At 37.1% G+C, this 26,701-nt stretch overlaps 1 protein-coding gene and 1 pseudogene across 2 annotated transcripts in view; one reads left to right on the plus strand and one right to left on the minus strand.

Annotated features, from left to right (window-relative positions):
* FCHSD2 (FCH and double SH3 domains 2) overlaps positions 1-26,701 on the plus strand; it is a 310,129-nt gene that overhangs the window by 25,566 nt on the left and 257,862 nt on the right. The gene's annotated exons all lie outside the window — the stretch shown is intronic.
* On the minus strand, positions 12,565-12,722 carry LOC124506617 (uncharacterized; annotated as a pseudogene).

A 26,701-nucleotide genomic window follows, 5' to 3' on the forward strand; every position in this document is an offset into this window, starting at 1 on the left:
CCAGTTCTGATTACTTCATTCCAGACTTTGTGCTGCATACCTTATGTATTTTTTAAGTTTATTTATTTTTTGAGAGAGAAAGAGAGAGGGAGTGCAAGCGAGCAGGGGGGACAGAGAGGGGGACAGAGGATCCGAAGCAGGCTCTGTGCTAACACTACAGAGCCCAATGTGGGGCTCTAACTCCCGAACCATGAGATGATAACCTGAGCCGAAGTAGGACACTTAACTGACTGAGCCACCCAGGCACCCCTATGCTGCGTACTTTATAAACGCCATGATATGTTAGTTTTTCTTTAAACACACTTATCTTTTGAAGAGATTAAGACATAGAAAAAAGTCTTTTATATTTACCAATATTGACTTTTCTTTCCTTCCTCAGACCACATAGGTTTGAGTTTCCATCTGGTATCATTTCCTTTTGGGCTGAAGAACTTCCTTCAGCATTTCTAGTGCAGTTCTACTGGTGACAGTTCTCTTAACTTTCACTCGTCTGAAAATGTCTTTATTTTTCTTTATTCACCTTCATTTTTGGAAGGTAATTTTCCCAGGATCTTGAATTCTGTGTTGACAGTTGGGTCACCCCATTGTCTTCTGGCTTTTACTGTTTCTGATGAGAAACCATATATATATACACACACACACACGTATTTATATACTTGTTTTCTTCTGTGTAATGTACCTTTTTTCCTCTCTGATAGCGTCGTTCTTCTTTATCTTTGTTTTTTTGCAGTTTGAATGTGATGTGACTAATGTATCTTTTTATTACTTTGCTGGGGGTTCACTGAGCTTTTTGGATCAACAAATCAGGGAAATTTGGGGCCATTATTTCTTCAAATTTTTTTTCTGCCCCATTTTCTCTTCTTCCGTTTTTGGGTTCCAAGGATATGCGTATATTAAACTGTCTGATAATAATCTGTGTTCTTCAGAGTGAATAGTTTCTGTTGATCTGTTTTCTGGCTCATTGGCTCTTTATTCTGTAATTTTTTTCCTTAAAATTTTTTTTTTTAATTTTTTTTAATGTTTATTTTTGAGAGAGAGACAGAGCATGAACGGGGGAGGGTCAGAGAGAGGGAGATACAGAATCTGAAACAGGCTCCAGGCTCTGAGCTGTCAGCACAGAGCCCGACGCGGGGCTCAAACTCACGGACCGTGAGATCATGACCTGAGCCGAAGTTGGCCGCTTAACCGACTGAGCCACCCAGGGGCCCCCAAATTTTTTTTTTAATAAAAAAATTTTTTTTCTTTTTATTTTAGAGACAGAGAGCAAGCAGGGGACAGGGGCAGAGGGAGGCAGGAGAGCATCTCAAGCAGGCTCCACACTCAGTGCAGGGCCTGATGCAGGGCTTAATCCCAGCACCTTGGGGTCATGACCTGAGCCAAAATCGAGTTGAATGTTCAACCAACTGAGCCACCCAGGCACCCCTTTTTCATTTTTATTTTTTAGGATTTTATTTTTCAGTAATCTCTACCCCCCAATGTGAGGCTTGAACTCACAACCCCAGGGTCAAGACTCACATGCTCTACTGACTGAGCCAGCCAGGTGCCCCTCTTCTGTAATTTTTAGTCTATTTTTAAGTCTATCCGGTGAAGTTTTCATTTTTGATAGTGTACCTTTAAGTGGTTGAACATATTTATAATCACCATTTTAAAGCTCTTGCCTGCTGTTCGCAACACTGGAGTCATATTGTGGTCTGTTTCTGTTGATTGCTTCCCTCCACTCCCTCATTATGGGTCACACTTTCCTGCTTATTTGCATATCTAGTAAGTTTTGATTTGGATTTTGTGGATGGTACATTATAGGAAGTCTCAATTGTGTTGTCTTTCTTTAAAGAGTGTTGAAATTTGGCGTTTCCACTGAAAGCCTGAGTGCCCAAGGTGTGCAGAAATGTCTCCATTCTGTCTGAACTACAATTCTGATGTCTCCCAGCAGTGTGCAGCTTCTGGTATCTGTTCAGCTCTCAGGCCTGCAACAGTAATTCTCACGGAGACTCACTCTGGCTTATATGTAGCTTGGTACTCAGCCAAAGATGCCCAAGGAACCCCCATGCAGATTTCTGGGACCACCCCTTCTGCATTGTTGCCTGTTCTCTAGTATCCTGTCCTCTGTAAAGTCTAGCCACTCCACTAGCCCAGGACTCTGATTTCTGCATCTCAGTTTGGTGAGACCGTTATGCTTGGCATAGACTTCACCTCCCTGTGATGCAGTTGGGAAAGTTTCCCAGGCAGAAAGCTGGGGCAGATGTTGTACACATCTCCTGTACTGCCAGTTGTTTCACTCCTGAAAATAGTAGAGTCATATGTTTTGTCTAGTTTTATAGCTGTCACTCGAGGAGGGCTAGTCTGGTACCAGTTACTTCATCATGTCTAGGAAAAGTCCATTTCTCAGATGTGTTAGAGGAAGATACTTAACTGTATTTAAATACATAAGATTATGTATTTATGCATGTTTAATATCTGTGTAATCCTAATTAATCTTGTGCTTTTAGATGTAGGAGTTTGGATATTCCATGTATAAATGTATTCTGTAGCATGGGAATTTTTTTTTTTTTTTTAAAGTTTTTTTTATTTATTTTTGGGACAGAGAGAGACAGAGCATGAACGGGGGAGGGGCAGAGAGAGGGAGACACAGAATCGGAAACAGGCTCCAGGCTCCGAGCCATCAGCCCAGAGCCTGACGCGGGGCTCGAACTCACGGACCGTGAGATCGTGACCTGGCTGAAGTCGGACGCTTAACCGACTGCGCCACCCAGGCATGGGAATTTTTTAACAGCTTTATTAAGATATAATTCTTAAACCGTGTAATTCATGCATTTGAAGTGTATAATCCAGGGGCTTTTAGTATATTCAAAATTGTGCATCTAGGGGCGCCTGGGTGGCGCAGTCGGTTAAGCGTCCGACTTCAGCCAGGTCACGATCTCGCGGTCCGTGAGTTCGAGCCCCGCGTCGGGCTCTGGGCTGATGGCTCAGAGCCTGGAGCCTGTTTCCCATTCTGTGTCTCCCTCTCTCTCTGGCCCTCCCCCGTTCATGCTCTGTCTCTCTCTCTGTCCCAAAAATAAATAAACGTTGAAAAAAAATTTAAAAAAAAAAAATTGTGCATCTATTACCACAATCAATTTTAGGACATTTTCATTACCACAAAAAGAAACCCCATACCCTTTAGCCATTACCCTTCCCCTTCCCCGCATTTGCCCCGCCTTAGGCAACCACTAATTGCTTTCCATAGATTTACTTGTTTTGGACATTTCATGTAAATGGAAGCAGTTGGCTTCTTTTACTTAGCATAATTTTTTCAAGGTTCTTCAGTGTTGTAACATCTATCAGTACTTTATTCCTTTTTATTGCTAAATAATATTCCAGTACTTAGATATACCACATTTTATTAACCCATTCATCAGTTGATGGACATTTGGGTTGTTTCACTTTGGCTGTTATGAATAACTCTTTTATGAACATTTATGTACAAATTTTTTAATGTACATATGTTTTCATTTTTCTTGGGTATATGCCTAGGAGTGGAATTGCTGAGTAATATATTAAGTCTGTGTTTATTCAAGGAACTGCCAGACTGTTTTCCAAAGGGACTATACCATTTTTCATTCTCACCAGCAATCTGTGAGGGTTTGATTTCTCCACATCCTTGTCCACACTTGTTGAACATTAATTATATCTCAGAGCCTCCCAGCAGCAATGTATTCTATAATTACAATTGTTATTATTATTATTCCCATTTTATAGATGAGGAAACTGAGGCTTGTAGTGGTTAAGTGTCTTGCCCACGATCAGAACTAAGAAATGGAAGAACTACATTTGAACCTGGGTGTATCCCTGACTTTTAAAATTTAAGTTCTTTCTCTCATTGAAAACTGTCTTTAAAGGCATTTGATAATAACAGTTGAAATCGAGTGAAATTTTCACAGTATTTCCATGTATATTTTCTTAGCCTTTATTAGATCTTGGTAGGAATCCACGGAACATAGGACCATCTTTTCCCTGGTTTTTATAGCTGGACTCAGTTTTTTTGAAAGTTAGAAAACAGATGTCTTTCACTTGGGATTATTTTAAATAATTGGGGGCACACTATTTTCAGTGCCTATTTTCAGGCATTGTGGACGGAGTATGGTACCTTGTTTCAAGAACTACTACTTAGAATAGATACCAAAGAAGGGGTGTAAGATTCAATGCCTTGCACATCTTTGAGTCTGGCTGATTAGTGTAGGAGTGGAAGAAGATATGTGATCTGGAGTTTCATGTTTTTTTCAGATCCAGGCTTGTTGAAGGATTGTGTGAAACACTGAACTTCTAGGGAATCTCTTAGCTCTTCTGATAATTATATCAGGTTTAGGTTATATTTTGAGATACTTCCATAGTCAAAAATGCCTCTTCTGTCTTTTTTTTAAATGTAAATTAAGATCAGGCAGTTTTGTGATAACTGAATGAAGGATGTAATAGTTTCTGAATAGCTTGTCTTGCTATTCTGACCACCTAACTAACTATGTTTATTTTTAACTTTTTGGCTGTGTACCTAAAATAAAATACACTCCACAAATAGCTTAGAATCAGCTTATTTTGGGTGAATGAAAATACTTTATATTAGTTAGTAAACTCACTGTAATAAAAAATAATTCTTGACATGTTTGAAATCAGTAAGTTACAAAAGTTATTGAAATGTTTCTTACCTAAAAAATAAACTGCTGTTAGCGAATTACATTGCTTCATTTTGTATAGCTATATGGATGAGGACAGATATTTTTCTGAAGAGAATAATAATCCTAAATTTACTTGCAGGAAAATACCAGATTTTCAGAGTTCCATAGTTTATAACAATATAAAGAATAATAGTAACAAATTATAATACTTTGTTAAAATTTAAAAATGGATTTGACAATGCATGTTTTGTCAGTGTGGGGTCTTTTGTCATTGATCTAGGTCTAGTCTTGATATATTAGTACACATATATTAAAATTCTTCAAACCTCCTGTATGTTATACATCAGTAACATTGTAAAGAAAGAGAAAGCAAGAAAAAAGACCTCAGAGTTTATTTTTATATAACTCTGCCAGGCAGAAGGCTGTGAAAGTTTTATGATGTATCTTTTAAATGTACAGTGTAATTCAAGGATAAAGAATAAGATGTTTCTTGCAGTAAAGATTTTTAAAGACAAGTAATGTAGTAAAAAATTATGTGTTAACTTTTATGTGCATTCTATAGAAATAGCAAAAATTTTCATTTGATTAAAATGTTTGATATGTTTTCTGCCAGGATCTCGAAGGAATGTGTGTTCCACTTTAATAAAAGATTATCTGACTAATAAATGTCTCTGACCTTTTTTCCTGGCAAAGAAAACTTGGCATCCTTATTTGGGTCTTAAACTTGATATATCATAGATGAAAACTTTTAAAGTCATGGTGTTCAAAGGTGAACTTGATTACACAGATCTCCTGACAAGATGATTTTGGCAACTTGATGAATACCGACTAATCTTTTTAAAAATATTTTTTTAATGTTTATTTGTTTTTGAGAGACAGAGACACAGAGTGTGAGCAGGAGAGGGTCAGAGAGAGAGGGAGACACAGAATCTGAAGCAGGCTCCAGGCTCAGAGCTATCAGCACAGTGCCTCATGAGGGGCTCAAACTCACCAACAGTGAGATCAGACCTGAGCTGGACGCTTAACCAACTGAGCCACCCAGGCGCCCTGTAATTTTTTTTACTTGATAATACGGTTTTAGGTCTTTTTTCTCCCCCAGGTCTTTTGTGTGTGTGTGTGTGTGTGTGTGTGTGTGTGTGTGTGTGTGTGTGTGTGCGCGCGCGCGCGCGCCATGATCTCAATACTTTTGAAAAATGAAAGGACATAGTAATCTTCTATCATCATGAAATGTTTACTAACTTGACCTAAATACTCTTTGAAGGATGTTATGATAAAAAGCTTTGGAAGATGTCTTGTGACTCTCTTTATCTTAGGGCCTATTATGACAAACTTGACTTCAGTTTCTCTGTGATAAAATTATCTCTTTCCAGGTAACTCAATTTGAGGACATTATTTCTCTTTATTTGTAGTGTATCAAGAGCGAAAGGCAAAGAAGTTCAAAAATGCCCAATTAAAATAACTCAGTTGGTCAGCACATACATTTACTAGAGAAAAAGCAGCTTTATTTAGACTGCATTTGATCAGTCTGAAAGGTGATATCCCCCAACTTTTGTGATGTTGGAAAGTGGGTGAGAGAGGAAAGGATGGTTATGTGATGAGGAAGATGATAGAGCTTTTTCAGATTCCTGAATATTGCCATCACAATGTTATAACATTGTCTTCTTTGAAATATTTTGAATTCTCAGAATTAAACATAGCTTTAATTAAAGGTAGATGCCAAGAAATGCATTGTAGAAGTAAGAGTCACCTGTGTACTTTACAACACGGCAGATGCTTAGTCCTTCTCTTGAGATTCAGAGCTGGTAGATTTGGAGAGAGGCCTGCGCACATGCATTTTTAAAAGCATAGTTGGTAATTCTCATTTGTAAGTAAGGATGAGAACTGCTGTTCTAAGAGTTACCAGTTTAATATGCATTTCAGGCTTTCTTCCTTAACTGAGGCATTCCAGGAAATATTTCCTTGGATAATAGATACTGCAGGAGAGGTGGATTTCCAAGATATATAAAATAATCAATTGGGTAATCAACCTTGAAAAATTAACAGTGGATTCTTTGTAGGTTGAAAATGTCAGTGAAATAATTTTTCAAGTTTATTTCACTTAAAAAAATGTTTATTTTTGAGAGAGAGAGAGAGAGAGAGAGAGAGAGACACACACACAGAGTGCGAGCAGGTGAGGGGCAGAGAGAGAGGGAGACACAGAATCCGAAGCAGGCTCCAAGCTCTGATCTGTCAGCACAGAGCCCAACAAGTGGCTTGAACTCATGAACTGTGAGATCATGAACCGAGCTGAAGTCAGATGCTTAACCAACTGAGCCACCCAAGTGCCCCTCAAGTTTATTTTACTTTTAATGCATCTGTGTTGGGCAAATAAGACAGTGGTGGTTTGGCTTGTTATTAGGTGTTTTTCTCCCTTTTTATGTGCATAATTAAAAAACTACATATATAAATATATAAATTATTCTTTTGTTTTTGGTGAGATAAGGACAGATGAGTAGTTTTATAATATTTTGATTTTCAAAGTGTGTTGCCTGGATTAGTAGTACCAACTGGGAATTTGTTAGAAGTGCAGTTTCTTGGGCTTTATCACAAACCTGCTGAATCATACATTCTGGGAGTGGGACCTAGAAATCCGTGATTTAACAAGTCCTTTTTGGTGATTCTCATGTATGTTAAAGCTTGAGGACCACTGTTATAATAACTATTGTTTACAGTGTTGTTTTATTTTTTGCTTACCCAGTACTTAACTAACCCATTGTTCAATATTTGTTTCCAAAATTTTACTTTAGTTAATGCTGCAGTGAATATTTTTGTACATCACACCCATCCACACACCCACACAGGGTATCTAAAGATACAGACATTTCCTGGTCCTTAATTGTTAATTGTTAAGACTTTATTGTTTTAAGCTTTACAAGTTGGTTTTCTGTTTATAAAGTGCTTAAACATCTATTATTTCATTTATTTATTTTTTTTTTTTTTTAATTTTTTTTTTTCAACGTTTATTTATTTTTGGGACAGAGAGAGACAGAGCATGAACGGGGGAGGGGCAGAGAGAGAGGGAGACACAGAATCGGAAACAGGCTCCAGGCTCTGAGCCATCAGCACAGAGCCCGACGCGGGGCTCGAACTCACGGACCGCGAGATCGTGACCTGGCTGAAGTCGGACGCTTAACCGACTGCGCCACCCAGGCGCCCCTCTATTATTTCATTTAAATCAGAGCAACTTGAGGGGTGCCTGGGTGGCTTAGTCAGTTAACTGTCTGACTTTTGATTTTAACTCAGGTCATGATTTCATGGTTCATGAGATTGAGCCCCTCGTTGGGCTCTGTGCTGACAGTGTGGAGCCTGCTTGGGATTCTCTCTCTCCCTCTATCTCTCTGCCCCCCCCCCCCCCATCTCTCTCTCTCAAAATAAACAAATTAAAAAAAAAAATCTCAGCACTTGAGAGGTAGGTATTCACTTCATATAGGTGAGGGAACCTAAGCCCAAAGAGATTCACTAACTTGTCCAAGATCACATTTTTACATTTTTAAATATTTTATTAAAATTTTATGTTTAGAGTACTTTAATTTGGGAAGCCTTTTCTGTCCCCTCTCTTATTCCTTTTTTGTTATCCTTCCTCTGTGCAGAGTTGAAATAATAAACTATCTAGCTTAAGTGGGGCATAACAGAACAGTACTTGAAGTATGAGATGGGGGAAAATTGCATTTACCAGAACTTCCTTCTGGGAAAAATGTGAGGAAAAAAAGGAGAATTGGAGAATTTTCTTGGTGCATGTGTGTGTGCTGAGCTCTGCAGCTTATTCATTGCCCTCCCTCCTTTTGGCAGCATTCTGCCTATTTTCTAAACAGACATGGAATAACACACTGGCTTGAGGAGGTGCCAGTTTAGCTTTTGTGGGGAGCCTGTGTTTTTCACTCTATGTGCTCCTGTAATGTCCTGTTAGGCTATTCATTATATTGTATGTTGTGTGTGTGTGTGTGTGTGTGTGTACACTTTCCCTTCCAGACTGTGAGTTTTTTGAGAGCAAGACTGTCTTTTCTCTTTGTATATTTCATAGACTGGTACGTAGATGCTGAAGGAATATTTGTTATCGATTGAGACATTGTTAACCATATCACTTTTTAGTAAATTTTAAAATAAAGTCACCATTGTTGTTAAGCTCAAGTTTTATTTTCCTTTGTTTATCTAAAGAGTTTATACTACACTATAGTACCTAATTTTTAGTGTAACATGCTGGTTGATGTTCTTATTTGTGTAACTATCTTTTTAGGATACATTTCGAGAAGTAGAGTTGATGGGTCAAACATTATATACTGTTTAAATGGTTGTTTATACTTGCTGCCATATTGCATACCCCTGCCCTGTGTAGGTACTTATTTCCAGACATGGCCACAGCATGTGGTATCATTATTCTAGTATTGTTCTAATATTGCGCATTCTAATAGGCAATAGCGTTACTGTTTAAATCTGGATTTCTTTGGTTATTAGCAAGGTTGGATTTTTTTCTTGTTTGACTATTTTACATTATTTTGCATGTTTTGTTAATCATTTGTCCCATCCTCATCCATTTGAACTGCTATAACAAATTTCCACAGACTGGGTAGCTATAAACAATAGAAATTTATTGCTCATAGTTCTGGAGGCTGAGAAGTCTCAAGATCAAGGTGCCGGCATGATTGTGTTCTCTCTTGAGGGTCCTTTTCCTGGTCATAGCTGGTACATTCTTGCTGTGTTCTCAAGTGGCTGAAAGGGTTAGGGATCTCTCTGGAACCTCTTATATGGGCACTAGTTTGCATTTATGTGAAGGGTTCCATCCTCATGACTTAAGTGCCTTCCAAAGGCCCCACCTACTAATACTATCAATTGGACATTAAGATTCCAATGTATGAATTTTGGAATGACACAAACATTCAGCCCATTGCATGTCCATAGTTGAATTTTCTGTTTGATATTGAGAGTTGTTTTTTTTTTTTTTATTTTTTTAGGCTGTTTGCTTTGTTAATTTCAAATATTCTCCTCCTCCCCAGCTTGTTTGTTTTTTAATTTTGCTTCTTTTTAATGTAAAAATTTAATATCTAGGTTGATCTATTCTTATGTACCAAGTATGTAAAAAACCTAATGATGTGTAAAAAACCTAATGATACTGAAAGTTGAAAATAAAGCAGTAAAATATGTTAGAAAATACTTCTAAAAAGAGGGGCACCTGACTGGCTCAGTCAGTAGGGCGTGCGACTCTTGATCTCAGGGTTGTAGGTTTGAGCTCTACATGGGTTGTAGAGATTGCCTTAAAAAAAAATCTTTAAAAAAAAGAAAATACTTTTAAAAGGAGAAATGATATTCCCTTATTAGATGAAGCAGAATTGAACTTTTATTAATAGGGAAAAAGATACTTAAAGATAAATGGAATAATCCACCTGGAAGATCACATAAGCATAAAAGAGTACAAATTATAAAATTATAAGGAGAAATTGACAAATCTGTGGTCCTAGTGGGAGATTTTAATCTCAAATAAAAATATATACAAGATTTGAATTCCATAATTAATAAGCTTAGTTACATACATATGGAATTCTGTATTTAATGAAGAGAATATACTTTTAGTTACAAAACTAGATTATGTAATTATTTATAAAGGAAGTCTCAACAAATTCCATGGAAATGATACCATACATTTTATGTAGTACATGGTTAAGAGGGCTCAGGAGCCAAATTCTGGTTCTACATTACCTGTATGACCTAGATGGGTCACCTAACCTCCTGTGCTTCAGGTTTCTCATCTGTAAAATGGAAATGATAATAGTGTGCTCCTCAGAGCTATTGTGAGGGTTAGAGTTCAGTACAGTGCCTTGCCATGTGGTAAGGGCTCAATAGAAGTTTGCAAACATCATTATTGTATTATCATATTTTCTGATCACAGTGCAGTGAATGGGAATCAGTAATGAAGAGATAAACACCACCCCCCAAATAAAAGACAAAACCTTTATATATGCTATATATAAACCTTTACATATTTTATTACTCAGTAATAAAAAAGTGAATTATGGATATACACAACAATGTGGACAAGGAAAACATTCTGAGTAAAACCACATAAAGAGATAAACTGTATGATTTTATTTACATTAAGTATTAGAATAGCCAAAATTGGGGGACTTGGGTGTCTCAGTTGGTTAAACGTCTGACTTCAGCTCAGGTCATGATCTTACCGTTTGTGAGTTTGAGACGCACGTAGGGCTCTGTGCTGACAGCTCGGAGCCTGGGGCCTGCTTTGGATTCTGCGTGTCTCTCTCCCCCCTCCCTCCCTGCCTCTCTCTCTCTCTCTCTCTCTCTGCCCCTCCCCAACTCACGCTGTCTCTCACTCTCAAAATAAATATGAAAAAAAAAATAGGCAAAACTAATTTATGGTGGAAAAGAAATCAATACAGTGGTTTCCTCTGCAGGTTATGAGAGGGAATTGTCCAGGAAGGGAATGAAGGAACTTTCTGGGATGATGCTGTCATTCTCTATCTTGATAGGCATTTGGATTACACAGGTGTATATGTTTGTCACAACTCACATAATACATATATAAAATTTATGCATTTTATTATATGCGTATTATATAAAAAGACTGAACAAATTGTTATATAATTGCAAAAAATGGGTAACAATTTAAAGTGCTTTTTAGGGAGATGGCTGAATAAATGAATAGTGGTATAAATGTATGATGAAATATAATGCAACAATTGAAAGAAATACATCTCTTGGGTGGATCTCATAGTCTTAACATTTACCGGAAAGACCCAAATCGCAGAATGACAAAATACTATGTACTGTTGGTAGAAATCTGTATATTTAAAGTATAAAAACTTGGGTAGGAAGCACATGGTATTGGTCGTCTCTTAGAAGAGAAGGTGGAGGGGCGCCTGGGTGGCGCAGTCGGTTAAGCGTCCGACTTCAGCCAGGTCACGATCTCGCGGTCCGTGAGTTCGAGCCCCGCGTCAGGCTCTGGGCTGATGGCTCAGAGCCTGGAGCCTGTTTCCGATTCTGTGTCTCCCTCTCTCTCTGCCCCTCCCCCGTTCATGCTCTGTCTCTCTCTGTCCCACAAATAAAATAAACGTTGAAAAAAAAAATTAAAAAAAAAAAAAAGAGAAGGTGGATAAGTTCTAGAACTGGTAGACTTTAGTATATTGTACAGTTACATTTCCCCGAAATACATTTGAAGCAAATAAAATGTAAGTTTAACATTTGTGGTAACTACATGGATGTGGGTTTATATTTTTAGTTGTACTTCCATGTTGAAAAATGTTCACAGAAAGTTAAAATCACTCCGTGGTCCTGTCATCCAGAGATGATCACTGTTGCTTTCTTACTTATCTTAAAAAGTGGTGTCTGGAGACACCACTCTCAGTTTGCGTCTTTGCTCTATCAGTTTTATGTGACATGTGTAAAGCAAATGTTGACCAAAGTAAACTTTTTAGATTTAAATTAGGTGTGTATTCAAATATATAAAGTTTTAATTTTAGGGAAATATTACAAAGCACTTTTAAGAATACAGCTTTTCCAGGGGCGCCTGGGTGGCTCAGTCGGGTAAGTGTCCAACTTCAGCCCAGGTTGTGATCTCACGATTCATGAATTCAAGCCTTGCATCGGGCTCTCTGCTGTCAGTACAGAGCCTGCTTTGGATCCTCTATCTGCACTGCCCGCCCCCCCCACCCCTTCCCCACTCACTCTCTCAAAAATAATAAATAAAAAAATTAAAAAAAAAAAGAACACAGATTTTCCAGTGGTGCCTGGGTGGTTCAGTCAGTTAAGTGTCCAACTCTTGATCTTAGCTCAGTTCTCGATCTCCGGGTCATGAGTTCAGGCCCAGGACTGGAATCCACACTAGGCGTGAAGCCTACTTAAAAAAAAAAAAACAAAAAAAAACAAACAAACAGATTTTCCAGTAAATAGTAATACATCTATGAACTAGGCTATAAGAAGTTCAGAGTTCTGGATATCCAGTGGTAGTTTTTAAATTTTCCACAGTACTTGTTAAATTGATAAGAACAGATTCTACACTTGATTTCAGCCAAAAGCCTGAGAAGTGATCCACAATATTTATTTATAAATAAATATGTTTATTAATCCTGTAAGATATTATTCTATCTCTGTCAAAATGTGAAATTCTTAGGCAGTGTTATGATTGGAATTGTAGTATTCTAGCCATAAATTTTTTAATTCTGCAGAAATTCAGTAACTTCCTATAGCTGTTTTCTTGTTACTATACTCAAGGATTTTTTGATGAGGGGAATGCAGATTTAAGACCCTAACTGGAAGAAATTCTTGCTTCATTTTGTTTTTGATGTTCTTCTCTTCCACACACTCCCAGCTCCAGTAAGGGAAATTTGAAAATTGTATAAAATTCTTTCTTGCCTCAGTCACTTTTTCTGTGAATCAAAGGTGTTCTCTCCGTGATGTCTAAAGTTTCTCATTTCTCTGATTTTATGATTTTTAAGTAGTTCTGGAAATGTTTGGATGCAAATATTAGCTTGTAGAGAATCCTGTGAAGATCGAAGCCTTACTTTTACCAGCTAACTTTACAGGTACTTATTTTACCAAATATCTTGTCAGATTTTAGAGTTCTGTAATACAGTGCATTTTCTTCATTTGGACTTAACAGATTTAAAAATTATTGTTAATTCTGGAATAGTCTATTCAGTCAACAAAAATTTTTAATTAAAAAAAAATCTTATGTTTAATTTTGAGAGTGAGAGAGACAGAAGGAGGGACAGAGAGAGAGTGAGACAGAAAATCTGAGACGGGCTCTGCACTGATAGTAGAGACCCCGATGCGGGGCTCGTACCCACAAACCACAAGATCATGACCTGACCTGAAGTCAGACACCAACCTACTGAGCCACCCAGGCGCCCCTCAACAAATATTTTTTAAAGTGATTGTATATATGATTGTGTAAAACTTATAAATAATTAAAATAATTTGGATTTATTAACACAATTCTGTAAGACACCTATTATGAATTTTTGTACCACATATTTGTAGCCTAATAATAAGCATTAGCTGAGTTCTTTACATTTCCCAAAGTGCTTCTATATCCATTTATTTCACTTAATCTTCAAAACAGCCTAGTAAGATATATGTGATTTGCAGATGTAAAAATTGTTGCTCAAAGAGATGAAGATACTTATCCAAAGCCAGGATTAGAAAAATTCAGGATCTCTGACTCCTAACCTATTCTCTTTCCACTTCCCTACTGTATTTTTGTTTCCGAGATCTTCTCTAGGGAAGTGACATTAGTGAGGCATATGGTGATGTCTTATATGAGGGTGTACTGTAGACAGTGGAAGGGAAGGCAATAAAATATGGAAATAATGTAAAATTGATTATTTGTTTCATTGTCCTTATTCTCTTTATCCTTGGCTTCATTTTTATCACCAAGTTTCATATTATTTATCATGGAAAATGTCTTAAATAAAATTGGTTCTAGGTTCTTTCCCCAGTTTCTCCCCCGACCTAACCAGAACTACTTACTAGCAATTGTGTGTGTTTTTAAATTGCTCTCGTCTGTAACTTGCCTCATTTATGGGGTGGAAATAGCCTTTTCTGGTTTCACAGGGTTGTTGTGAAGGGCAGAGGGGATAAGATGGGAAAGGACTCTGAAGATCTTGAAATGCTTTACTTAACAGGGATTATTGTTGCTGCATGTCAGTCTCTGTGGCTCAGTCCATTGCTGACCTGCTTTTAAATGAATGTATTCTGTTGAAATGTAATTAAACTATATTAGAATTTCACCATTTAGTACTGCAACTCTCTTGCCTTACATTAGTAAGTTTGTACAGTCTTTTCTGATTAGGAGACGTAGAGTGAAATGGTGTCATGTTGTGTGTTATTTAATTGTACTAGGTATAAAGTGTGCAGAGGGTTTTTCACTAATGCCAAATGGCAGGCCAACTGACCTGCACTGGAATTGCAGTGCAGCTACTAGTGCTTATATTACAGCCTGCATTTATTTTCATTTTTTATGTAATCTCTACACCCAACATGGGGCTTGAACTCACAACCCCAAGATCAAGAATCTCATGTTCCATGGACTAAGCCAGTCAGATGCCCCATAGTCTAGCCTACATTTAAGATGAGCTCTGTGCATAGTGGGAAAGTGTGACTGTTGGGTCCTCTGAAGCTGTGTAACAGAAAACATTTCTTGATACTTTTTGCCTTAGCAGTTGCACTGGTAGTATTTACTGGAACATTTGGCACCTTGTTTCAGATATTACAAAACTAAAGGATACTTTAATGAGGGGAACTTTTAAAGGCTTTTACAAACCTCTGGAGGAGGATTTGCTTGATTTGTGGGATTCTTAGAGGAATATCATGTCAAATTAATATGGCTTGTTATAATTAGATTTTATGGGGGCGCCTGGGTGGCGCAGTCGGTTAAGCGTCCGACTTCAGCCAGGTACGATCTCGCGGTCTGTGAGTTCGAGCCCCGCGTCAGGCTCTGGGCTGATGGCTCAGAGCCTGGAGCCTGTTTCCGATTCTGTGTCTCCCTCTCTCTCTGCCCCTCCCCCGTTCATGCTCTGTCTCTCTCTGTCCCAAAAATAAATAAACGTTGAAAAAAAAAATAAAAAAAAAATAATTAGATTTTATGAATATCTAAAATAAATTTGTGTACACTCTAAAGTAATGTAAAGAAAGCTGATGTTAACAAGCCCTTTTTTCTTTTCTGGCATATCTTAACTTTTTTCTTGAAAAGTATATGTATCTGTAGTTTATGTGTAAGTTCTGTATAGATTCATTTCAGTTTAATTGAGCATCTGCGTACCAGGCATCAAACTTAATGCTTGGAGGTACAAAGATATGTAAGAGAGATAGACACAAATGCAGGTATTTTTTTTCTATGTATGTATTCCCTATTTTATTTATTTTTTAATTTTAATTCCAATAAAGTTAACATACAGTGTTGTATTAGTTTTAGGTATACAGAATTGTCTGATAGTATATAGTACAGTATCATATATTAATATATAAAACATATGCTATTAGTATAGTGTAATATAGATTCAACATTTCCATACATTACCCAGTGTACAGGTACGCTCCTTTCTTAATCACCTTCACCTGTTTCACCTATTCCCCCACCCACCTTCCCTCTGGTAACCATCAGTTTGTTCTCTCTAGTTAAGCGTCTGTTTCTTGGTTTGTCTCTCTTTCTTTTTTCCCTTTGCTCATTTGTTTTGTTTCTTAAATTCCACATGTGAGTGAAAATCATATGGTGTTTGTCTTTCTCTGAGTGTTGTATTTCACTTAGCATTATACAGAGATATTTTCACTGTAATGTAGTTAGCAGTACGACAGATACATGCTTTGGGAATATAGCAGACAGATACTTGGTCCAGCATAGAGGTTCAGGCAATGATCCTAAACTAACTCGAAATCAAATCTTGTAACAATGGAAGCACTTTGACTTTTCAGAAATGATAAACCAAAAATTTTTTATGTCAGTCTTTTGCAGATTCTGAAGTGGTGTTACTTAATTTTTATTTATTTTCCACTTTTATGTTTTATTTACTTTCAACTTTATTGAGGTATGATTTGCCTGCAATAAAAATCATTTTCAAGCATACATAGTTTGATTTTTTTAGTAATTGTATGTAATTAAATTATCACCACCATGCTCAAGATACGGAACATTTCCATCAGCTTAAAATGTTTTCTTGTGCCCTTTGATGCCCCAGCTGCAGACAGCTAGTGATCTTCTTTCTGTCATTATATCTGTGTCTTTCCTAGAATTCCTTATACATGGAATCATACTGTAGGTACTTTTGTGTTTAACATATTTTATTCAGTGTAATTTGTGTTCAGTGCAGTGTTTTTTGAGATTCATATTGTTGCATATCTTAATATTTTATTCATTTTTTATTGCTAAGTAGTTTTCCATAGTAAGGGTATATTGCAGTTTGTTTATCAATTCACCAGTCGATGGGCATTTCATTGTTTCCAGTTTTTAGCTGTTACAAACTGTTTACATTTTTGGCTGCTGTGATATTTGTGTACAAGCCTTTGAATGGACCTGTTTTCATTTCTCTTCAGTAAATACCTAAGAGTGTGATTGCTGGGTCCTTTATTTAATACATGTGTATTCACTTGATAAGAAACAGCCAAAATGTTTTCAGAGTAGCTGTACCATTTGGTATTCCTGTCAGCAGTATATGAGCATTCCAGTTGTACCATATCCTCATAAACACTTGATATTGTTCGCGTTCTTAACTTCAGTAATTCTAGTGGGGTGTTTGGTGGTATGTCATTTTAATTTGCATTTCGTTAATGACTAGTGATGTTAAACATCTTTTCATTATTGTTGACCATTTTTTTTTTTTTTAATTTTTTTTTTCAACATTTATTTATTTTTTTGGGACAGAGAGAGACAGAGCATGAACGGGGGAGGGGCAGAGAGAGAGGGAGACACAGAATCGGAAACAGGCTCCAGGCTCTGAGCCATCAGCCCAGAGCCTGACGCGGGGCTCGAACTCACGGACCGCGAGATCATGACCTGGCTGAAGTCGGACGCTTAACCGACTGCGCCACCCAGGCGCCCCTATTCTTGACTATTTAGATAGTTTCTTTTGTGAAATGCCAGTTCACATCTTTTGCCCATATTTAAAAATTGGATTGTTTGGGGGCGCCTGGGTGGCTCAGTCGGTTAAGCGGCCGACTTCGGCTCAGGTCATGATCTCGCGCTTTGTGTGTTCCAGCCCCGTGTCGGGCTCTGTGCTGACAGCTCAGAGCCTGGAGCCTGTTTCAGATTCTGTGTCTCCCTCTCTCTGACCTTCCCCCGTTCATGCTCTGTCTCTCTCTATCTCAAAAATAAACGTTAAAAAAAATTTTTTTTGAAAAAATAAAATAAAAATTGGATTGTTTGACTTCTTAATGTTGAACTGTAAGAGTTATTTATGCGAGCCCTTTATAAGATAATTTTTTCTCCTTCCTAGTGTGTGGCTTGCTTTGTCATTTTCTTAACTTGTGTCTTTCAAAGAATAAAAGGTTCAAATTTGGGTGAAATCTGCTTCATCAAATTTTTCTTTGCTTTTTTGTGCCCTGCTTAACATTTAGTGTCACGATCCATTTCAAGTTCATTGTTCCATCACCATTTGTTGAAAAGCTTATCTTTGCTGCATTGAATTAGCTTTTGCATCTTTGTTGAAAATCACTTGGGGTGTGTGTGTGTGTTTTCATGGATACTATTTTGATTCATTGAGCTATTTGTTTATCTTCATGCCACTACCACACTGTTTTGATAACTATAGTCTTATTGTAAGTCTTGAAATTAAGTAATGTAAATCTTCCCATCTTGTTCTTTTTCAGAGGTGTTTTAGCTATTTTAGATTTTTTGTTTTCAATAGAAAGCTTATTAACTATTAACTTGTCAATTTCTTCAAAAGGCCTGCTAGGATTTTAATTGTGACTGTATTGACTCTGTTTTTCAGTTCCAGTAGAACTGTCATTTTAATAACATAAAAGTGTTTCAGTCCATGAAAGTAGGATATCTTTCCATTTATTTATTATTTAATATATTTAATGTTCCTTCACAGTGTTTTGCATTTTTCAGTGTCTTGGTATTCCATATCATTTGTTAAATTTATCCATAAACATTTTATTTTATTTTTTGATGCTGTTGTAAATGGAGCATTGAAAAAATTCATTTTCTTACTGTTCATTGCTGATATGGAAGTGAATATTGAATATTAGGTTATATCCTGTGACCTAGCTAAATTTACTAAGTTAGTAGCTTTTCTGTGGATTTCTTAATATTTTCCCTGTAAAAAAAATTTTTTTTTCTCTGTACATAATCATGTCATCTAAAAAAAAGATAGTTTGACTTTTTCCTTTCCAATTCTTATGCCTCATTCCTTTTCTTGCCCTTTCATATTGTACCCGTTAGTGAATGGAAGTGATGAGAGTGGACATCCTTACTTTCTATCTCTTTGCTTTCTTCCTAATCTTAGGTCAAAATCATTGAGACTGCACATGTTTTATCTGTAGAGTTTTAATAGATGCCCTTAATCAGGTCTAGGAAGGTTCTTTTTTTTTTTTTTTTTTTTTTAAGTTTATTTATGTATTTTGAGAGTGAGCGAGCCATGCTTGTGCATGAGCAGGGAAGGAGCAGAGAGAGAGAGGGAGAGAGAAAATCCCAAGCAGGCTCTGTGCTGTCAGTGCAGAGTCCATTGCAGGGCTTGATCTCATGAGCAATGAGATCATGATCTGAGCCGAGATAAAAATTCAGACCCTTAACTGACTCAGCCACCCAGGAACCCCGGAAGTTTCTTTTTATTTCTAGTTTCTTGACAGTTTTTGGTTAAGGCATTTCATTTGAATTTCATTTTTTTCCAGCTATATTGAGATGTAATTGACGTATAACATTGTAGAAGCTTAAGGTATACAGTGGGATGATTCAATACATGTCTATATTGCAAAATGATTACCACTGTAGGTTAGTTAACACATCCATCATATCACATAATTAACTTTTTTGTGTGTGTGGTAAGAACATTTAAGGTCTATTTTTCTTTTTTTAGCAACTTTCAATGTATAATCTACAGTTGTTAACTATAGCCACTCTGATGTACATTTAGAACTATATGATACACCCCAGAACTTATTCATCTTGTATTGATTTGTACCCTTTGACCACCATCTCGCCATTTCCCCCATCCTCTAGCCACGACTATTCTGTTTCTGTCTGTGATTTTTTAGCTTTTTTGGATTCCACATATAAGTGAGATCATACAGCATGTTTCTCTGACTTATTTCACTTAGTATAATGCCCTCAATTTCCATTGATCTTGCAAATGGCTAGATTTCCTTTTTTGTGTGTGTCATTGTGTATATGTATATATTTGTGTATGTATGTATACACACATGTGCGTGCACACACAGACCATGCTTTTTTAATCCATTTTTCTGTCAGTGGACACTTAGGTTGTTCCTATGTCTTGGCTATTGTGAATAATGCTATATTGAATACAGGGATATAGATATCTTTTCAAGATACTGATTTCATTTCCTTTAGATACAAACCCAGAAGTGGGATTACTGAATCATGTGGTAGTTTTATTTTTAATTTTTTGAGAAACCTCCATACCGTATTCCGTAGTGGTTGCGCCAGTTTACATTCCCACCAACAGTGCCTAAGGATTATGTGTTCTCCACGTTGGCCAACACTTGTTTCTTTTCTTTTTGGTAATTGCCATATGAACAGGTGTGAAATAATATCTCATTTTAGTTTTAATTTATGTTTCCTTGATGATTGGTGATGTTGAGTACCTTTTCATGTACCTGTTGACCATTTGTATGTCTTCTTTAGAAAACTGTCTTTTCAGGTCCTCTTCCCCCTTTTAATTGGGTTATTATTATTTTTTTTTCCTACTGAGTTCTATGAGTTTCTTATGTATTTTGGATAGTGACACCTTATCAAATATTTGGCTTGTAAATATTTTCTCTCAGTCTGTAGGTTGCCTTTTTATTTTGTTGATTGTTTCTTTTGCTGCGCAGAAGGTTTTTAGTTTGATGTAGTAAAACTTGTTTATTTTTGCTTTTGCTGCTGGTGATTTTGTATCATTTCCAAGAAATTATTGCCAAGACCAATGTCAAGGAACTGTTTTACCTTATGTTTTCTTCTAGGAGTTTTATGGTTTCAGGTCTTTTTTTTTTTTTTAACTTTTTTTTTTTTTCAATGTTTATTTATTTTTGGGACAGAGAGAGACAGAGCATGAACGGGGGAGGGGCAGAGAGAGAGGGAGACACAGCATCGGAAACAGGCTCCAGGCTCTGAGCCATCAGCCCAGAGCCCGACGCGGGGCTCGAACTCATGGACCGCGAGATCGTGACCTGGCTGAAGTCGGACGCTTAACCGACTGCGCCACCCAGGCGCCCCTGGTTTCAGGTCTTACAGTTAACTATTTCGAGTTAATTTTTGTAAGTGGTATAAAATAGGGGTCCAGTGTCATCCTTTTATATGTGGATAGTGTTCTCACTACCATTTATTGAAGACACTGTCCTTTCCCCATTGAGTATTCTTGGCTCCCTTGTCAAATATTAGTTGACTGTATATACATGGGTTTGTTTCTGGGCTCTCTATTCTGTTGTAGGTCTATGTGTCATTTTATTTTATTTTATTTTATATTTTATTTTATTTTATTTTATTTTATTTTATTTTATTTTATTTTATTATTTTTTAATGTTTGTTTTTGAGAGACAGAGTGTGAGCAAGGGAGGGGCAGTGAAAGAGGGAGACACAGAATCTGAAGCAGGCTCCAGTCTCTGAGCTGTCAGCACAGAGCCCGATGTGGGACTCGAAGTCATGAACCGTGAGATCATGACCTGAGCCGAAGTCAGATGCTTACTGACTGAGCCACCTAGGTGCCCCCATGTGGGTTTTTTTTTTTTTGATGCCAGTACCCTATAAATATTCATTTATATGCTGAACATTAGCAATATAAAGTGTCACGTACCATGGAAAAGTGCCATTGGTGGGTCAATGTGCCATAATACAGATGTATTCTTATTGACAGGATCTTATTCACAGGAAATATCAATAAGTTATTTTGTTAAGTAAAATTGGGGCACCTAGGCAGCTCAGTCTGTTAAGCATCCAACTCTTAACTTAGGCTCAGGTCATGATCTCGCTGTTCGTGGGTTTGAGCTCCACATTGGGCTCTGCACTGACGGATTCTGTGTCTGTCTCTCTCTGCCCCTCCCCTGCTTTCTCTCTCTCAAAATAAATAAAATAAACTTTAAAAAACAAATATTAAGTAAAATTAACATAACAGAAAGTTATGCTTATTTTAACATTTTAAAGTATACAATTAGGTGGTTTCCAGTATATTCACAGTGTTGTACAAGTATCATCACTAATTCCAGAACATTTTTATTACCCTGAAAGAAACCCCATACAAATAAGTAATCACTTGCCATTTCACCCCCTTCCCTAAGCTCATGACAATGATTAATCTGCTTTTTATTTCTATGGATTTGCTTTCTCTCAACATTTCATAAAAATGGAATCATTTAGTATGTGGCTGTAATTTTTAATTTATATGTCAACTTGGCTGGGCCACAGTGCCCAGACGTGTCAAATATTATATGAATGTTTTTCTGAAGATGTTTTTGTATGAGACTAATATTTAAATCAGTAGACTTTGAATAAAGCAGATTGCTCACCATAATATGGTGGGCCTCATCTAATCAGCTGAAGGCCTGAATAGAACAAAAGACTGGCTTCCTTCCCAGGTAAGAGAATTCTGCAGCAGATGGCCTTTGGACCTAAAAGCAGCTCCTTTGTGGGTCTCCAGCCTGATGACCTTTGACTTAAATGGCAACCTTGGCTTTTCTCTGGGTCTCCAGCCTATTATCCTACCCTGCAGATTTTAGATTTGCCAACCTCCATAATCATGTGAGCCAGTACCTTAAAATAAATATCTTTTTATACATATACACATCATCTTGGTTCTATTTCTCTGGAGAACCTATAAATACAGTGGCCTTTTGTGGCTGGCTTCTTTCACTTACCAAGTATTTTTTGAGGTTCATCCATGTTGTAATATGTATCAGTATTTATTACACTCTATGGCTAAATAAAATTTCATTTTATGGATATACCACATTTTGCATATTCATTGATCTGTTGATGGGCATTTGGGTTATTTCCACTTTTTGGCTATTATGGATAACACTGCCATGAACTTTGGTCTATAAGCTTTTGTTTTAATTTTTCACTTCTTGTGAGTATGTATGCTGAGGAGTGGAATTGTTACATCACATAGTAATTCTGTGTTTACTTTTTTTGAGGATGTGTCAGGTTGTTTTCTAGAAGCCGTACTGGTTTACATTCTCATCAGCAATGTATGAAGGTTCTTACTTCTCCACATCCTGGCCAGTATTTGTTCTTTTGCTTTTGTGTATAACCATTCCAGTGGGTCCAAAGTGATAACTTGCGGTGGTTTTGATTTGCATTTTCCTAGTGACTAATGGATGTTGAACATCTTTTCATGTGCTTTCATGTGCTTATTGACCGTTTGTATATTTTCTGTGGAAAAATGTATATTTAATACTTTTGCATTTTTAATTTAACTTAAATTTTTAAAAAAGTTTTATTTATCTTGAGAGAGAGAGCATGAGGAGGGGAAGGGGCAGAGTGAGAGGGAGAGAGAGAATCCCAAGCAGTCTCTGTGCTGTCAGCTTGGAGCCTGACGTGGGGCTTGATCCCATAAACCGCAAGACCATGACCTGAGCTGAAATCAAGAGTAAGACACCAACTGACTGAGCCACCCAGAATCCCCTGCTTTTGCCTTTTAAAATTGGGCCATTGGTCTCTTTGCTATAGATTTTTAAGAATTCTTTATGTATTCTGGATATTAAGCCTTTATATCAGATACATGATTTGCAAATAATTTTCCTATTCTATTGTCTTTTCATTTTCTTTCCTTCCTTCCCTTTCATATTCTTTCCTTTTGTTTTTTTAAAAGTAATCTCTACATCAAATGTGGGGCTCGAACTCACAATCCCAAGATCAAGAGTCACATGCTCTACTGACTGAGCCAGCCAGGCAACCCTTCTTTTCATATCTTTGATAATGTCTTTTTTTTTTTTTAACTTTTTTAACATTTATTCATTTTTGAGAGAGAGAGAGAGAGAGAGACAGAGCATGATCTGTGGAGGGGCAAAGGGAGAGAGAAGAGACACAGAATCTGAAGCAGGCTCCAGGCTCTGAGCTGTCAGTACAGAGCCCAATGCGGGGCTCGAACCCACAAACTGAGATCATGACCTGAGCCAGAGGCAGACGCTTAACCGACTGAGCCACCCAGTTGCCCTGATAATGTCCTTTGATGCATATTTTTAACTTTGATGAAGTTGTTTTACTTTTTTTTTCTTTTCTTGATATGCTTTTGGTGTTCCATTTAAGAATCTATTGCCAAATTGGAGATCTTGAAGATTTACTCCTATACTTTCTTTTAAGAATTTAATAGTTTTAGCTATTACATTTAATCTTTGGTCCACTTTGAGTTAAATTTTACATTTGGAATGAGATAGGGGTCCAATTTCATTCTTTTGTATATGGAAATTCACTTGTAGCACTATTTGTTGAAAAGACTATTCTTTCTCCTTTTAATGGTTGTGGCATCCTTGTTGGCATCCTTGTTGAACAACAACGTGGGGCTTGAACTTGTGAACCACAAGATCATGACCTGAGCTGAAGTAGGATGCTTAACTGACTGAGCTACTCAGGCGCCCCAGAACTACATACTCTTAAATAACTAGTGGGTCAAAAGAAATCACTGGGAAAATTAGAAAATACTTTGACGGGAATGAAAACAAAAACACAATATACCAAAACTTACAGTATGCAGTGAAGCTACTCTGGGAAATTAGTAGCTCTGAACACCTACATTACAAATAAAGATCTCAGATCAACCTAACTTTACACCCAAGAAACTAGTAAATAGCAAACCAAATCCAAAACCAGAAAAAGAGAGAAAATAATAAAGATTAGATCAGAGATAAATGAAATAGAGGATAGAAAGACAGTAGAGAGAATGAATGAAACCAAAGTCGATTCTTTGAAGAGCTCAACAATAGGCAAATCTTTAACTAGTCTAAGAAAAAAGAGAGAAGATGCAAATAGCTAAAATGAGAAATGAAAATGGGGGCATTACTCTTTATTCTACCATTAAAATAAAAAGTATTATAAGAGTACTATGAGCAGTTGTATGCCAACAAATTGGATAACCTAGATGAAAAGGACAAATTCCTAGAAACACACAAATTACCAAAACTGATTCAAGAAAAGAATAGAAATTCTCAACAGACCTTTTACAAATAATGAAATTGAATCAGTAATTAAAAACCTTCCAACAAAAAGTCTAGGAGTAGACATCTTCATAGGTGGACTTTACTAAACAGTTAAAGAAGAATTAACACCAGTCCTTCTCAAACACTCCCCCCCCAACCCCCCCACCAAAAAAAATTAGAGAAGGGAACACTTACATTCTATGAGGTCCTCATTATTCTGATATGAAAGTCACACAAAGATATCACAAGAAAACTACAGATCAATATCCCTATGAACATTGATGGAAAAATTCTCAAAAAACAACAACACGTTTACAGGATTATACACTTTGACAGAGTGAGATTCATCCCAGGAATGTAAAAGTTCAATATAAGAAAATCAATGAATGAAATACACCATACAAATAGAACAAAGGACAAAACCATATAATCATGTCAATAGAGACAGGAAAAGCATTTGACAAAATTCAGCACCTTTTCATGTTAAAACTGCTCAGTAAACTAAAGGCACAGCATAGAAAATATAGTCAATGATATTGTAAGAGCACTGTGTGGTAACAGATGGTAGCTACACTCGTGATGATCATAGCATAACTTAAAGAGAAGTTGGGGGGCGCCTGGGTGGCTCAGTCGGTTAAGCGGCCGACTTCGGCTTAGGTCACGATCTCGCGGTCTGTGAGTTCGAGCCCCGTGTCGGGCTCTGGGCTGATGGCTCAGAGCCTGGAGCCTGCTTCCGATTCTGTGTCTCCCTCTCTCTCTGCCCCTCCCCCGTTCATGCTCTGTCTCTCTCTGTCTCAAAAATAAATAAAAAACATTAATAAAAAAAAATTTTTTTTAGGGGCGCCTGGGTGGCGCAGTCGGTTAAGCGTCCGACTTCAGCCAGGTCACGATCTCGCGGTCCGTGAGTTCGAGCCCCGCGTCGGGCTCTGGGCTGATGGCTCAGAGCCTGGAGCCTGTTTCCCATTCTGTGTCTCCCTCTCTCTCTGGCCCTCCCCCGTTCATGCTCTGTCTCTCTCTCTGTCCCAAAAATAAATAAACGTTGAAAAAAAAAATTAAAAAAAAAATTTTTTTTAAAGAGAAGTTGGATCACTGTTATATACCTGAAATATTGTAACACATATAAACACATGTAGCATCCTGTGTCAGTTATACTCAAGAAATTTAGACAAATATATTAAAAAACACTCAGTAAACTAGGAATAAAAGGAAACTTCCTTTTAAAAAAATTATTTATTTTGAGAGAGAGGGAGGGAGCGGCAGAGAGAAAGGGAGGAGAATCTCAAGCAGGCTCCAAGCTATCAGCTTGGAGCCCAGCATGGGGCTTGATCTAGTGAACCATGACACCATGACTAGAACTGAAACCAAGAGTCAGATGCTTAACTGACTGAGCCACCAGGTGCCCCGGAAACTTCCTTAATATCATAAAGGGCTCATAGAAAAACCCACAGTAACATTCATTATACAGTTGACCCTTGAACAACATGCGTTTGAACCATGTGGGTCCAAATTTTTTTGATAAATACAGTACAGTACTATAAATTTATTTTCTTTTCCTTATGATTTTCTTAATAACATTTTCTTTTATGTAGCTTAGTTTATGGTAAGAATACAGTATATAATATACAAATGTGTTAATTGTTTGTTATTGGTAAGGCTTACAGTCACCAGTAGGCTATGCATAGTTAAGGTTTTGGGGAGTCAAAAGCCATACATGGATTTTTGACGGCTTGTATTGTGTAAGGGTCAGCTGTACTCAGTGGCAAAAGACACATCTTTCCCCCTAACATCAGGAACAAGAGGGAATACCCACTTTCTCCACTGCTCTTCTCTTGGCATTTGAACATTGTAATTTGATCTGAAAGTGGTATTTCTTTATTAGTTTTTAAAATTATTACTTAAGTTTTAAAAGTTCATTTGAAGTATTGGTTACATATTTCATTTGCTTGATGGCAGCATTTTTCTCATGAGTGTCCTTTGGCTACTGTTTTTCCTTTTTTAAAATTTACATTTGGGTTATTTATTTTTTGAATGAAGGGGGTTTTCCCCGTACTACTTTTTGTAGGTATCTCAGGGTAGCTACAGTCTTCCAAATCTACAGTAATTTTCTTTACAACCAGGTTTGTGTGTATTAATTTATTTTATTTCTCCTTTACCAGAGAAGATTGGACCGTTGGTAGTGCAAGCTGTCTCACTATCTTTTTGCCACACCAGCAACCTAATTTCTG

Source organism: Lynx rufus, unplaced genomic scaffold (genome assembly GCF_022079265.1).
Source record: "Lynx rufus isolate CCGP_SWC_20201006 ecotype Redwood Valley unplaced genomic scaffold, mLynRuf1.p SCAF_9, whole genome shotgun sequence".
In the NCBI taxonomy this organism is placed as follows: domain Eukaryota; kingdom Metazoa; phylum Chordata; class Mammalia; order Carnivora; family Felidae; genus Lynx; species Lynx rufus.